Source organism: Lissotriton helveticus, chromosome 2_1, assembly GCF_964261635.1.
Source record: "Lissotriton helveticus chromosome 2_1, aLisHel1.1, whole genome shotgun sequence".
Lineage (NCBI taxonomy): Eukaryota > Metazoa > Chordata > Amphibia > Caudata > Salamandridae > Lissotriton > Lissotriton helveticus.
The window spans coordinates 1,878,963,028-1,878,979,386 of record NC_136059.1 but is presented as its reverse complement, the minus strand read 5'-3'; positions in this window follow the sequence as shown (position 1 = coordinate 1,878,979,386).

The window sequence follows — 16,359 nt, the reverse complement described above, 5'->3', positions numbered from 1 at the left end:
ACCCCAAAACCAGTCCCAGGATGCTTGTTTCTGGTCCAGGGAAGACTTGGCTTGGCAGTTCGGGCTGGACTGTTCCCATGAAGCACAGGGTCAAGACTGATTTGCATATGACTGGGTCTGAACGGTTGTGGTGAAGTGAGCTAAAGAATGATGATGGATTGAACCCAGATCTGTGAGTAGGGGTCAGTGGCGTAATTCAGGCCCCCACAGCCCTGTGGTGCGGGGGCCCCCAAGCTCCAAGGACCCTCTCAGCAAAGTACTCTGGCCGAGAGCCCCTGATTGATTCCGGAGGGGGCCCCTCCATGTACCTTGCAGGGGGCCCCCTCAAGTTTCGTTACGCCAGTGGTGGGGGTGAGTGTCTGAAAAGTTTCAGCGCTCCATCCATCATCTGCTCCATCCATCATCTCCTAATGTCTGCTTTATATTTACGATACGTCAAAGTGTTTTAGGTTGAGCTGTGTGCTAGATTTACAACCATTAGTTTTTAATACGCATCTTCAGAGATTGCAAAGCTGTTACTCAAAAGTGACTAACAACATTCTATCAATGGGCATCAAATGTAGAGATGTTGTTAGAAGAGAGAAAGTGCGATTTTTTGGGGGCAGCCATTGGAGAATGGTGCTGAGAAAACAGAAGGCGAATCCTGTCCACTAGCATCCTGAGACAGCAGCAGGAAGAGGGCTGGTATTTACTGTCATGTTGATTATCAACTAATCACCCGCAAATCAGGGTAAATGTTCTGAAAATCCACTTTTCTTTAAATTCTTAGAATTACAGATTAAGCCTGTTATTCTCAATTCTAATTGTTTTTGCGTAATATAAATGTTTTCGGATTTGCATGCGAAATGGGTTGATTTAACTCATGCTAATTTGGGTCAGGTGAAGAAATAAATGTGGTCGAAAGTCGCTCTTTAACTATTATGGGAAACATCTTCAGCCTACCTACCCTCAAAATAAATAATACCTCTGGTGTGTCTGAGTTTAAGGCTGCGTTTCATTGCCTTCTGCCGTTTTATTTCTTGTGCCACTCAGAAGAAGCCATAAGGTAGGCCCCTCCCTATATGGCCATGATTCATAGATATAAAGCTGAAAGCTCTGGTCCGATTTCCAAAAGAGCATTTGTTTCACTGAGAGACGCACACATGGTACGATTTGCTGTCTTTGTAAAAAACATTCCGGGGATAATGGTTAACATTTTCAAAGTGTCTGTTTTCCACACACTAAATTACCAAGTAAATTAGTTTGAAAAGTAAAAAATATATATATATATATATATATATATATATTTATATATATATATATATATATATATATATATATATATATTGGTAGGTAAACTTTCGGCATAGGAGGTGTACTTCATACAACGACCGCCTCCGAAATTTTGATAAATTTCGATTTTGTTTACAACTGCTGTGCAATTCGTCATTGCATAAGTGATATGGTACCAGAATATTGCTAACAAAATAACACCAGACATATATATCTTGTTCTAAATGCATTTTATAAAAATATAGCCCAAGTGGAGTAAGGAGAAAAGGGACGATATTGTTGTAAGCAATATTAATGTCAGATGGGATTTCTATACATGGTATTCTGATACACAACCATTCATCTGTGTAGCTGCAAAGTAATCAACTGATTGAAAAAATCACAAAGGAGCTGGCAGCGAAACTAAATTCATTAAATACACTGCGGGAGACGGCTGTGGACCCAACCTTCAACTGTGCACTGTTGTCTAGCAAACGTTCTGCATCCTTAGCAGTTTGAGCAGTTTTAATGATTGAATATGAAAAGGTCAAGCCGAAAAAAAACATGCTTAAACTGCAAAATGGTTTTAATGGTTGCATGTCAAAGTATTGATATTAATCAATCAATATTGAGCGCTAAAAAAAACTACTGAGGGACTAACCCAGTACGGTACACTCTCTGTTTCAATATCCACCCTTCTGCTGTTGCTCCCATCAAACGTGACAACATAATGAGTGGTTCATAAGTGATGCAACATGAAAAGAACAGTGGGACAGGTTTACTAACATTTCACGCAACACCCGCAGCAAGAAGAGGAGATAACTGAATTCGGCTATATTTACAAAGATACAGCGCTCTCTCTCAGCGCTGGTGTGCTTGTGGCTGCCTATCACCCATGCAGGCACCCTTGTGTCATGGTGCAAGAGTGCCTGCATTGTGGCAGGATCGATTTTGTGCAGGAAGGAATGCCTTCCTGCATAAAACCAATCCTTAAAGTCATATTCCTCTGTTTCTTTGTATGTGTGTTGTAGAATGCAGCATACATTGAAAGAAGTAGTAACTTGGAGAAATAGAGATTTTTTTCCTCATTACGCCAAGGTCGGGTAGGCGCACCATTTTGGTGCAAACCTTGGTTTACAAACTTTAGTAAATCTGTGTTTGACGCAAAATCCATAGGTGGATGCACAGGAGCGCCCATGGAACATCTCCTCACTGCAAAGTAACACATGACAGCGCTTTCCGCTATGTAAATCCTGAAATGCATTTTCTGTAGGGGCTGCATCAAAAAATTTACACAGCCCCAATGCAAAATGTTAATCTGGGTCTCTATCTGTAGTAACAAGTAACAAGTGAAAAGTAGTGTCTAGGGAAAGCAGCAGTATGAGTGTTTTTCACGTTAATTTGGATATTATGCCAAAAGTGTTGGATATTTTCACTGTCATCACGTACACACCCAAGCACGCATGCTCACAAAGAGACATGAACAGGTGTGCACACATATACTATAAATGAGAAAAAATGCAGTCTGTCTTTCTGTGGAACTAGGAAATCTTAATTAAAATACCTTTACTGCACTGGATCAAAGTTTGCAATCTGAGCAAATCACTAGCCCCTGATTTTAAGTGTGTTGGAAGTATCAGGAGTAAAAGGCTCTCATGAGAAATACCGCTCCTGCAAGGAAACAACAGTACCCCGGGGTTTTTTTCGGGGCAAATTTGGAATTTTCACTGAGGCACTTGGGAATAACATATAGTAATGGTATTTGGGACCCATAAACTCAATGGTATTCAATTTTCTGCAATCTTTTTGCCATGTAAACTCCTCCAAGTACTGTATGGAGGAATTTGTACAACCAAAATCCCAAGACCGAGAAATTTTTTGGAATCAACTCACAATTTTAAGCTCAGTAAGCCACCATTTAATCCTGATTTCAATACTACCACAGTACAGATACTTAGAATGAGTCAGTTAGAATCATGTTGGTTCTATTCCCTTGTCTGCCAATGCTGGGATTGTTTAGAAATAGGTTAAACTCCAGTATCAGGTTTCATTTAAAGACAGTATATACTAGGTGGAATGTTTAAGGGGTTTGGGCAATATCGAACCCAACACCTTTGTAGACTGAGAACCCTACATTGGAGTTTTAGAGAAAGGACAGTAGTGACCAGATATATCCAGGGTTGGGAGGAGTTCTAGGGGGAAAGACTACGATTGGGCCGGCAACAGTTCACATCCTCCATTTATCAGGAAACCTTCTTCATCTGTGGCTATGCTATATCACTGAATAAATGAAGGAATGAATGACTGTCAATTGGATGCATTTAAAATGAGGAAAGTTGTGGAGGTGTCAAACCAGCTGGAAACTGGTCTAATTCAAATTTGGGGATTAGATAAACGAGAAAAATCAAAGGGTAAGTGTCATCTCCCTCCACACCTGTTAAATATGGAGCCCCAACGGATGATGTTTTTCAACTTTACTAATTAACATCTACAATTGTTAGAGTTCTTTGCAAATTCTGGTTCAAAAATTTCTCTCCGATTAATCTTTAGTTCAGACTAAGGCTAACATCAAAATTCAATACATTTCAAAAACATGAAGCACATTTGGCTCTAGAAGGAAGCTCGAGAGTGGTTAAGTTCCAACATGTTAAAAGTTTATTAAAGTATTAGCAAAGTCACAAATTCAAATCATCAAATTAGTTGCAATCAATACTCAATATATCAATGTGTCAGTTAATAAATTCAACGCAATTCAAAGATCACAACAAAGCAAACTACCATAAAGTTGCCTCAAAAGGAAAGGAAAGTAAGATCAGTTCTCCCTTGCAGTAAGTGAGAGCATCCTACGCTGCTAAGTCTGCAAAGGGTTCTGCTAGAAAGTCAAGAAAAAGGGTTTTGCCATAAAGACATCTGAAAAGCACTCGCTCTACGCACATGTAAAGGAACATCTGCCCAAGGGTCAAGCAAAACAGCTTTTGCCGAATCTTCTACAGTGCATTAGCTTAAATTGCACAATTCCAACATTCGCTATACCTACAAATGATTCCCACACGAAGTATCAATCATGTTAAGGTACATTAAAATAACATGATTTCATCATTTTCACAAGCTACTACACAATTATCTTAATCTAAACGTCTTTTGGACTTTCAGTTATCTGTAAAATATTGAAATACATTAGGTCCTCGCATTACTCAGCAGGTGCTCTTTAGCGCGTTCCACAAGGATTGCATAAAGAAAACATTTCATCTGTGTTGTATAATTCTAATTATCATAAATAAAGATGTTAAAAAAATCATTTTACATGGGAGCAGAAAACAAAAGATACATCATTTGATTAATTTGCTGGTTCAGTTTCTCCTGAAATAAAGAAATATACACGACATGGAACAAGATGGCAATCAGGCTTTAACCATTTTAAAATGCGGCCTACATTAGCTAAGGCCAATCGAAAAATGGAAAATACTCACCCTATACATTTGCAGGTAAGATGTTAATGTCAGTATTAGTGCAAAACTTTTAATTATGAAAACATAGCTATTACATACAGTGTCTTCATTTTCGTTTCCTGGCTTTGAGGGTTCTGTTCCATCGCTTTATATAGCACATGCAGGTGATTTTCAACCATCAAAATCCCTGATCAAGGGCTAAAGAGGATACAATTCATTTTTCAGGAAAGCTTTACCGAAAGTGAGACAGCATGTCTGCACGCTATATCCCAATCAATTCTAAAAAGAATAAAGGACTTCGAAGTAACCACAAGATAATGCACGACTCTTTATCTAAAAAAAAATATATATAAAATTGCACAATGAGATTGGTAATACCTGCATGTAACCCATAAATGAACTAAAGAAACTTGGGGTATATTTTAGGTCTCACTTTCACCTAGACAGCACATGAGCTGCCTTTTCATGACCTTTTGTTTTCTAATAGTGAGCTTAGGGGCAGTTCATTGCTTACAACTGGTTGGATTCATTGTCATTCTCATTTGCTTGCTTCTTATTGGTCAGCTATTATAGGAGCTCTTCCTCTTTGTGTGTTAGTCCCTCCCCTGGGGCATGGATGTATTACTTGTGTCTTTCCACTGCCCTTTTTTTTAGCTGCTAATTATTTCTTTGCATTTATGCATTCTACCATAATGTGTCTTTTTCAGCTTGCTCCCTTGTGCACTTCTCTGCCCTCTGTGCCGTCCCTTGCTCATCTGTACTGCTTGCTTTCACCTGCCTTCCCTTCCTCGTCCATATTGCTTGCCCACATCCGCCCTGTCTCCTTCAGTTGTTGTCCATGTTGCTGCTTCTTCCACCCACCTTACTTCCTACCATTGTTGTTCATGTTGTCAGTTGCCCCAGCCCCTCCCACCCTTCATTGTCGGTCAGTCTGTCCTCCTTAAACCTTTGTAGTCCAGGTGCCTGCTCCCAACCCCTCCCTCCTCTGCCTCCTGCCCCTCCCCTTCCTTTGGTTTGCCTCCCATCACCCACTACACAATAAACAACAAAAAACACTACGGCGCGGCCAGAATCCAAGCTCTTGCTTACGCCCAAATCAGGATTACTGTAGGAAAGTGCCCCTTTTTGAAACGGCCATCCTCACTTTTTGCCTGGTATTTGTTGCAATTTTGACAGAAAGTGCACTGGGTTCCTGCTAACCTAGTCCCCAGTGCCTAAACTGTGCATTTTTACTCCAATTAGTAATACCTTTAGTACCCTCTGTAAGTCCCTAGTAAATGGTACCATTGATAGTTAGGGCATGGGGTACTAAAGAGGGGACAATTAGTAGTCAGAGAGGCGTGTCTACCCTCAGGCAAGCTACACCCCTAAGGTGAGCTACCTGATGTGGATACGAAATGTAAAATTCTGTCATCTTGGTGAAGGCAGAATTAGGAACTCTGGGACAGGGTTACGCCCACTTCCCACAGAAAGTAGTCATACAGGGGGCATAGTGATCCCAAGGGTAAGTAGCCCATTGGCTACTACCCTACACTCCCCTAACACCCTTAAATCCAGTGTATAAATCAGATTCCTGCTCACCTAATAAGTGGAAGGACACAGAAGAACCATGAGAAGCAAGGACTATGGAAAAGAAACTGACTTGGCGCCAACCCTGCCGCCTGTCTGCTGTTCCTGATGAACTTGCGCCAAAGTCATCTCGTCCTGCAGCTGCGGTGCATCCAAAAGCCTGGGAGGACTGGCTCCCTTGAACAAAGACCCAGTAACTCCTGTGGAGTCGCAGAGCTGCTTCCCTGCATCCTGCAGGCACTCCAAAAGAAATGTGAGGACTCCAGACCTCTGCAAACCCCCCACCAGAAAGCATCACTGCACCTGTGCCCCCTAGGCAGAGTAGAAGTGGGCCAAGGGTGCCAGCGTGGTCTCTCAGCTCCTCCAGATACAAAGCCCACCTTGGTTTTGCCCACAGTGAAATCACCGACGCCACCTGCAGCCTCTTTGTGCAGGTCCCCTTTACCTCAAGTGTCTCTGGGGACAAAAACCTGATGCCTCAGAACACCTCTGCACCCGGCCCCCCTGCTTGAGGAGAAGGGGACCAAAGGTGTCCGCACGTCCCTGAGCATCATGAGTCCTGAGTCCCCTTGTTGGTTTAGTCTGACTGGTCTCCCAATCCCAGCTTGCAGCCTCTTTGCAACAAACCGTTTCCCATTGAAGTAAATGGGACACCCGACACCGTAACACACGTCTGCACCCTGATGCCCCAGAGCCTCCCTAGGTTACCTACTGGTGTGGCCTTGGACCTTCCCCCATACTCACCCTAAGTCCAGTAGTTTGGCCCCGTAAATCGCCGTGAAGTGCCCGAAAGCAGTACATGTGTTTCCCCATAGGATGACATTGGGTACTCGATGCTGAAAAGCACCTCTTTAGCCAGTCGCCCAAGGGCCTCCTGAGTTGAACAGTTGCTTCTGTCATGGAACGTGTCCCATACTTACCTTAAGTTCAGGAGAATGGTCCCCTAAGTCGCTGTGAAATACCTGTATGCCGTGTATGTCTTTCCTCTATAGCAGAGGTCTTCAAACTTTTGTAGGTTGAGCCCCCCCAGCTCACTTTTTTCAACTGTTGGGCCCCCCCCAAAACTTGACAGAAATTTCTGGAATCTGGTACACTACATAATTTACCGCCGCGCCAAATCCGGGGCCATATCCAGCATATAATGTCCAACATAATAAGAGTGTTTAGTTAAGTGCAGGTTTGTGAGTGGGTGTGCTGAAATGACAGATTATTACGTAGCTCAAACCACCATTTTCCTAGATAAAATGTGCGCAAATTGTTTTTACTAGGATGCTTTGTTTTACACATGACATTGATTGATAACACCACCAACATAAATGTGACGGGTGTGCCCATTTTTTGTCACAGACGCTCAATCTGTGGATGGATTTTTGAGAATGAGAAGCAAGTTGTCTGAATGCAAGGTGCATTCCAAGACACTTGAAGTAACTCAGAATGTTATTGAGGGCAGAGTACTGTTTCAAATGTGTTAAACCATGGGTAGTCACAAACTTTCTCTCGGGGGCCAAATTTACAGTGTGGTTTGTGTCCGAGGGCCGCACCGGTGGGGGCAGGGTAAGTGGGGGAGGGGGCAGTGCTAGAGCAAACAAAAAAAAACTGAGGTTGAACAGAGGTCCCTGCAGCAGACGCCTTTGTCCACTGAGCCACCAGACCAGGCATACCCACATCTCTCTCTCTCTCTCTCTCTCTCTCCATCTCTCTCCCTCTCTCCCACTCAGACTGTCTCACTCCCTCTCTCTCTCTGTGTCTCCCTCTCTCTCTGTCTCCCTCTCTCTCCGTCTCCCTCTCTCTCCGTCTCCCTCTCTCTCCGTCTCCCTCTCTCCTTCCCTATCCGTCTCCCTCTCTCTCCTACCCTCCTCACTCTGTCGCCCTATTCAATCTGTCGCCCTCCCCCATCCCTCCCTCATCCTCTGTCTCCCTCTCTCTCCCTTTCTCCGTCTCCCTCTCCCTTTCTCTGTCTCCCTCCCTCTCCTTGTCTCCCTCTGTCTGTCTCCCTTTCTCTGTCTCCCTCCCTCTCCCTCTCTTTGTCTCCCTCTGTCTGTTTCCCTGTTTCCCTCCCTCTCCCTCTCTTCGTCTCCCTCTTTCTGTCTCACTTTCTCTGTCTCACTTTCTCTGTCTCACTTTCTCTGTCTCCCTCTCTCTGTCTCCCTCTCTCTGTCTCCCTCTCTCTGTCTCCCTTTCCCTCCCTCGCTCTCCCTCTGTCTGCCTCCCTCTCCCTCCCCCCTTTCCCGCCCTCCCTCGCTCTCACTCTGTCTGCCTCCCATTCCCTCCCTCCTTTCCTTCCCTCCCTCGCTCTCCCTCTGTCTGCCTTCCTTTCCCTCCTTCCTTTCCCTCCCTCGCTCTCCCTCCCTTTCCATCCCTCCCTCGCTCTCCCTCTGTTGCCTCCATTTCCCTCCATCCCTCTCCCTCCCTCCCTCTCTGTCTGCCTCCCTTTCCCGCTCCTCTACTTAAGCACACACAAGCAAGCATTTGCAAACATTTGTTCCAACGGAGACACTTCGGTGAATTGGAAAGCTGAAAGCCTTGCTATATTTAGTACGTAAATATACGGTAAGGTACTTTTCATATTATAATTTAAGAACGCATTCTTGTTAGCTTCCTTAACGTTTTTAAAAATATATTTGTATATTTATCAAAAGTACACTAAAAAGTACATCTATCATTTGTTCTTTACGATTTTGTGCTCTTGGTATGGATTCACTTCATTTCAAAGGGGGGCCGGGCTCCGTGTCAACTTTAAATGCTTCCTGTTTGCAATTGGCGCTGTTCCCATTTTTTCACGAACCATAATTTGCATTTGGGCTCAGTCACCTAAAGCAGCGCCTCCCACGTCACCATGGCTTCTGTGAATATCATCAGAAACCATCACAGACCTCTTTTCCTAAATTAAATGTCCTCGAAAGGCAGTTTTCGGTTTAGCAGAGGAGACTTCCTGCTCCTTGCTGAAGCTGAATGAATTAACCCCCTCCTGGGAGGGTAAACAGAATAAAAGCATGGGCACTTCGTGCCTCGTCGATTTCCCCTCCCTCCTCCCTCGACTTGCCACAGGGAACAAAGGTGAAAATAGAGAGTAGGTGTGAAATTAGAGAGGAGAGCGCGCCCCCCCAAGGATGGTGTTGCGCCCCCCTAGGGGGGCCCGCCCCACAGTTTGAAGAACTCTGCTCTATAGGATAACATTACTGCTTCAGAAATTGCACAAAGTATCCATTTTTCAAAACTGCAAAAATAATAACTCAAAACGTACTTGCCTTATTGTGATGAGCTTGGTGCCTAAATTTATATAAAGATCTGTGTTATTTTTATAAATTGGTGTGAATCTCAATATTGAGTTGTGTGTATTATTTTTTGACTGTTTGTATGGTAGGCCTAGGCAGTGAACTCCACTCTGTTCGTGGAGTTTGTGGAGTTTTTCTCACGATGCGCTCCGTGGAGCTTGCGAAGTTCCCAAAAACTCTGATCTGCATAGCGAATCAGAGTTTTTTCCTCACCCACGCTCGCCAACAGTAAGTTGGGAAGCGCAGACAAAGAAAATCCAACGCTAGACCGCTTCCCAGTGAGATTTCTCAAAGCAGGCGGTCTTCAGATGATCTCTACCACTTGTGTTGAGAAACATTCCGTTCATGTTGAAGAATCTACGTCTCAAGTAGTACTTCTCCTCGAGCGGCAGAAAGATGCACCGTCCTCTTGCGCTACTCTGATGCCGTTCGCACTGAATTTACAGCACAGGACAATCATTCGGCACTAAACATTAGTGCAAACAGCGTGAGGAAACACACTCCGCCGCTCGTAGAACTCTGCATAGCTTGGCTGAGTTTTTTTGTCACTTCGAGGAGTTCCGTAAAACTCAGCAAACTCGGCCTGGGCCTAGTGTATACATCAAATGTCTAACACTCCTCCCTGATAAGCCTAAGGCTTATCGACCACACTAAGCCTTTGTCCCCCACTTTTTGGTATGCTATATAAAGAGACAGCATTCTACAGTCATTACATGATCTGCAACGAGAACCTTATTCTGATCCCAAAAATTGTATTGGTCAAGATTGCAATACCTCAAAGATAAACTGAAATTACAGAAACCTACTTTAATGTATTCGGAAATTCAAGAGTTATTTTCACAGCCCAGCTCACTGTAGAATGTATTACCCAACTTTCTGAGGGGACAGAATCCCTGATGGTATTTTTTAGGGAATGGTTATCCCACCCCATTGTAGCCTTGATCCATCATTTGACTCTATGTTAACGTTCGGTGCACTTTATTGATGGGTTGTTAAGAACAACCTAAATAGTTAAAAGAAAGTTAAAGAATGGGGATGAGGAACATGTTGGTTAGTTTACATGGGTCGAAGACGAGGCGGCCACACCTTGAAAAGAAAACAAAAAGTTTTACAAAATTTAAAAAATGTGTCTCAATGAAAAAATCAATAGAAAGGATTTATCAAGGAATGTGTCATTGACTAGCTTCTCATTTCCAAGTAGATCCAAAGGGACACCTCTTCACACTACAGCACCAATAATGCCGGTCTCTGGAATTTGTTCTCCTTATCAAACATTTTGATAATGTGTGGTTAAAGTGCCATAAATAAGTAGCTGCAGGAAGGCCCCATGCAAACATTTTGAAAAACAATTTCTCTAAAAAAAAACTAGAAAGATTAACATTAACTCATCCACAACTCTCTTGTCTGGAGACAACTGCTCAATAGGGCACCATAGCCTTGTAGCAGAGTAAGGGGATTTTAAGGAAGGTAAATCATGACATTTTCACAGGTCATTTTCTGTGTAACACAGGGTCAGACTGTCCTGTAGGGCAATCAGGCAGTGCCAAGTGGGTTGGTCTGACTAGTCAGTGTGTTGGCTGGTTTTGGGCTGCTTGTGGGCATGTTTTATTGTCCTGTGGGCCGGTTTTCACAAGTTTATTTCTCTGTTACCACAAACATTGATTGCAGGGAGCACCCATACATGCGTTATCCTATACCAAACACCTCTACAGCGTGTCTTTCCAAGTTAAAAAATGTCCCGGTTTGCAGAATGTGGAACGTTTTTTAGCTACCTAGTTGGCTAATGGGGGCCACTTTTACTTTGGTCCCTCAGTCTATATTCTGGCCCAGTTTGACATTTCTGTAATATCATGTCAAAAGATAAAGCAGTAAAAGCCTTTATTGGTAGTTCCTGAATAATAGGCCTGTTGTTACCACAGGTACCCTGTCCTTGGAATGAATGTTATACCTGTGACACAGAGAGCACCAACACTCTTGTGCTTCTTGTATAACTCAAGAAAGCTTGCAAAGCAACTGAAGCCAATCAGTTTATAAGGTACTGCTTTGGGTGAAGAGGGTGTGCACACCAATGCTCGTACACTTCAGACGCTATTGGAGACTTCTGCAGTGCAGGGACCAGACATTGCATGTGTAAGAAGGATGTCCGTACCGAGTGCAGACATACCAACCGACCCATTCTGTCGGGAGACGTCGATTTTTGAAGGCAAAAATGGCTTTCTATTTTCTGTGTCCCCCCTGGAATTGCCTCTGCTTCTATAGAAGTTAATGGGGAAAATATACCACTGAGAGAACTGGTCAGCAAATGTATCAGATGATGTCTTGATTAGGAAACGAGGGTCCAAATCAGTCAATCTGATATGCAGATGCTGATTCAATGGGGGCAGATAATTTGCCTGGAGGAATTCCTCTTGGCAGTTCCCAGGAACCCTCACAAGTAAGAGCCATGAAAACAGAGCTGCCCTGGCTCAAATGACCATCAAAACTCAATCTGTGGCGACCCCCATGAAACAATCTTGGAGCACCGATTTATAACCAATCAATCAATTATGCATTTGTTAAGCACTACTACACACCTGTGAGGGTCTCAAGGTGCTGGGGGAGGGGGGAGTGGTGTTTTGCAGGTTCCAGTCCATCAAGGAGAGGGTCTGTCGAAGAGCCAGGTTTTGAGGTTTCTTGTGAAGATGCGGAGAGATGTAGTCTGTCTGAGGTGGAGAGGGAGGACGTTCCAGGCTCTGGACGCAAGGAAGGAAAAGGAGCAGCTGCCTGATCTGGTCTTTCTGGTGCGGGGGACCACGGTGTAGGAGAGCTGGGCTGATCGTAGGGTCCTTTGGGGTGTGTGGAATTTGAGTCGGCTGTTCAGGTATGCTGGTCAGATGTCATGGAAGGCCTTGTGAGCGTGGGTGAGCATCTTGAAGGTGACTCTAGCTTCAATGGGGAGCCAGTGGAGTGTGCGCAGATGTTGGGAGATGTGGCAGTGTCTTGGGAGGTTGAGGACCAGTCTTGCGGCGGCATTCTGGATGTTCTGTAGCTTGCGTATGAGGTTTTTGTTTATTCCGGCGTAGAGTGTGTTGCCGTAGTCGAGTCTGCTTGTGACCAGGGTGTGAATGACTGTCTTTCTGTATTCGAGGGGGATCCATTTGAAGGTCTTGCGTAGGAGGCGGAGGGTGTGGAAGCAGGAGGGCGAGACGGCGTTGAACTATAAGGTAAAAGCAACTCTCTTGCGTTCAGATATTTCCATGGCACATAGTTTGATTTTAAAACCTATAATGTCCAACTTAATTGCATAATTTATCTCAGCTGACTTTGCCCATGTTGAAGGAGAGACGTCATTATGTATTGTGTTGATAGCTGATGATACAATAGTATTAAAGAAATTAATTTGAATTAACAATTATGTCATGCCATTAGCTACTGCAGCCAATGCTTTTTTCAAATTTGAGCTGGGAGCCTTTCCATAGTTAACTGCAAGTGGCACGTATGAAATGTTTACAACTTGGTGACACCAAGAAATCTTGTAAATCCAGATTATCACAAAGGAAAGACTGATTTCCTTAACCGCATATAAGGTGGAATGCTATAACCATTGCAGGCATAACTTTCCTATGCTATAGGTTGCAACCACCCCTGAATGTTTTGTCTGCATGTACTGGTGGTCTAGTCTGCTAGCTTTAAAGCCTGTCAAGGTGTTTAAAAAATGTGCATTACAACCAATAGTGTCGACTGACCACACTAACCATCTGCCTGAACCTGAAACTGAAGAGTTATATGTATCAGTCTCCATCATACCATTGAGCTGTTCTGTTTCCAATTCTCAAAATGTGTGAAGGAGGGAATGCTAGGTGCGTTTATGTCTTTAATTTTAGCCAAACATAGGCAGGAAGTTTGTTTTGTTCAGAATTTTTTTTTGTCTAGGAATCAGAATAGCTCTAAATAAAACATAATTGCACTGGACTTGCCAGTGTCGGGTTCCCCAAATTGATTTTAATTCAAGGTTTCCCTCCCAATATTCATGGTCCTGTATAGCCAACTGGGAAATCAATAAATCTAAATATATTAGTTTTATTTGGGTAAGCATATTTTTCTTATCTGGGGAAGGGTTAAGATTATAATAATACAAAACTGGGTCTTATGGGTTGTGACCAGTAAGCTATGCAAACCTTTTCAAGTATGTGCTTGTACTACCCACTGGCGGTGTTGGACAATGTTCCCATTGTGTGTAATTTAAAACTGCATGTGAAGTACTAGCTCTATGTAAATAATGGTAAGCATAGTGATGATAACAAAAATATCACCATAATTAAAAGAATTTAAATACAAATCCTCAGTTTTGAATACTGTATTAGATTCTAGTTCAGAAAGCATGCTCTTGACTGTGTCTACATCCCAGTCATCAGAAATACTGTCAGGGGTAATTATTTTGTCCATTGTGACCTTATTCACATATAGAATTAGTAAGGTTTCTGTAGGGTCAAAAATATCAAATGGGACCTTATCTAAAAACAATTCCATCAGACACAGGAAATGCAGAAATGTTCACAAGGGACAAGTATCTCCGTACTTTATGTGAAGAAGAATGAGGCTTCAATACTTCAGCTACCAGTTCTACAGCAGAGTTTTCTAAAAGGAAATGTCCATTTAGCAAGAAGAAAACTGTAACAAATCTAATCCAAATGAATAGGAAAAGCAGTGAAATGGAAATCCATATGCTGGACCATGGTGGAATCAGATACGTCTGTTTCAGCCAGAAAAGTAATGCACGTTTACAGTGTAGTGAAGTGTGTGATGAATCTGAAGAAAAGTTATCAATATTGTCAGTGTAGCCAGAGGCAGTTTGCGCAAAAACAGGAACCTTACGTGGTAAGGGAGAAAGGTGGTTCATAATAAATAACTTCACTGTTAGAAGTAGGAGTAGAAGACTGTAGACTCACATATGATGTGCATCCTGTTCTAGCAGTGCTAACAGGAAGTAGTAAAACTTCAGCATCTGAAGTCCCCAGCCAGGGTGTAGCAATATTGGGATTATTTAATGTTTGTAGAGGTATTTCCTGTAGGGTGGTGAGAGGAGGCAGGTAACTATCCAGGAGCCCACGTGGCCTACTGTGTAGCTTGATCAAATCAATTGAAACAAAGTGTTTGTTTTTACAACCAACAAGCGGTGGCAAAATCACAGTTCTGGTACTTTAAATGCCAAGGACTGGCACAAAAACTCTGTATAATGGGCCAAACTATTTGCTTTTGGTAAACTTCTCTCGTACTGGATCCTCAACTTTAGGATTCCAGCCAGAATTTGCTGGTTGCTCCTTCACTTCATCAGTAGCAGAATGATTATTAGTTTCATTTGAGTGCTCATCTTGGAGGTCTTGGAGTTCCTGTAAGACAGCAAAACGTTCATTAATGTGAAAAGACGTATCTGCTGCCACTGTGCCAGGGCTATCAGGATCTGGAATGTACATCTTGGCACAAACAGGACCTCATGGGAGGTCCGGTCGCCCAAGGATCATCTGGGCAGGTTATTTAAAGCTCTCTGGAGTCCATACATGTCTTTGATCTAACTACTACCTGAACGTAATACTCTAGCACGTAAGGACCACTTTAAGTCAAGGTTCTTCCTTTCCACTATTGAATTTTACTCAGGATGATAGGGGAAGGAATAATGCACAGCAGCATCCAGGGTTCCCATAGTATCCCAGTAAACCTTAGAGGCAAACGCTGGTCCCTGGTCCAAGTGGAATGCAGCTACTTCACCTGTCCCAATAAAGACTTGCACATCTTTAAAAACATTTCGAGCTTCAGGTGATCGCTTTGACTACACCCATAGAAATCTAGAACATGAATCAACTGCCAATAGAATAAATCTGAATGAATCATCTGAGTTTAGAGGTCTGCAGTGATCCAAATAAATACATGTTAAGGGTTTATTTGAGACTAGGAAAGTTGTCTGTGGAGGGAGAGCTTAGTTGGAACTTTTAATTTGCTGACATAAGTCACAACTGAGGACTCATTGCTTTGTCTGCTTCTAAAGACCTTGCCACCAATAGCGTTTCTGTAGTAAGGATACTGAAGCCACCACACCAGCATGGGCAGACGCTAATCCCTCATAAGCAGCTATAATTAATTCTAGCCTGTGGTCCTGGTTGGGTATCACTCGGTCACCCACCCCAGGAATTATATGTTTCGGGCACTCACTAGATTAGAGTATTTTGCTGGAATTGTTTTAGGTAATGGAGTTCCACTGCATGAAGCATTGACAGCAACCACGATGTCACTATCCACCCTTGTGTGTTAATGAGCAAATGCAGCAACTACAGCAGTCTGGACCGCTGCTTTGGCGGCTTCATCATCCCACAAATTCCATGCAATGTGTATTCCTACACACTGCTAGCTCAATGTATGAATTACATGAGCCAGTGGCAAGCATTCTTTAAGTTGGGCCAGTTTTCCCCATAGCACTTTATGCTTGATAGTGTTTCCTTTAGAATCTCCGAATCCATTAAAGTGCCAATAACGTAAGGACTCATTAAATGAATGGACACAGTAATACGGATAACACACTGAGTGTGGGGAATTCAGGGTCAGTTTTCTTTATTGACAGGATTAATGCTTTCAATTCAGCCAGCTGAGTGGTACAATACCCTAAGGATTATGTAAAGGTTTTTTGTGGATGGAATTCTCCTTTTTTCATGACACCGCCTACTGCTGCACTTTGGGTGGACTATTGTTGTTTATTTCCAGCTGCAGACTAAGCTGAACCATCAGTATATATGGTATAATCATACTGATAAAAAGGCAAAATGTCATTAGGCACAGAGTATTCT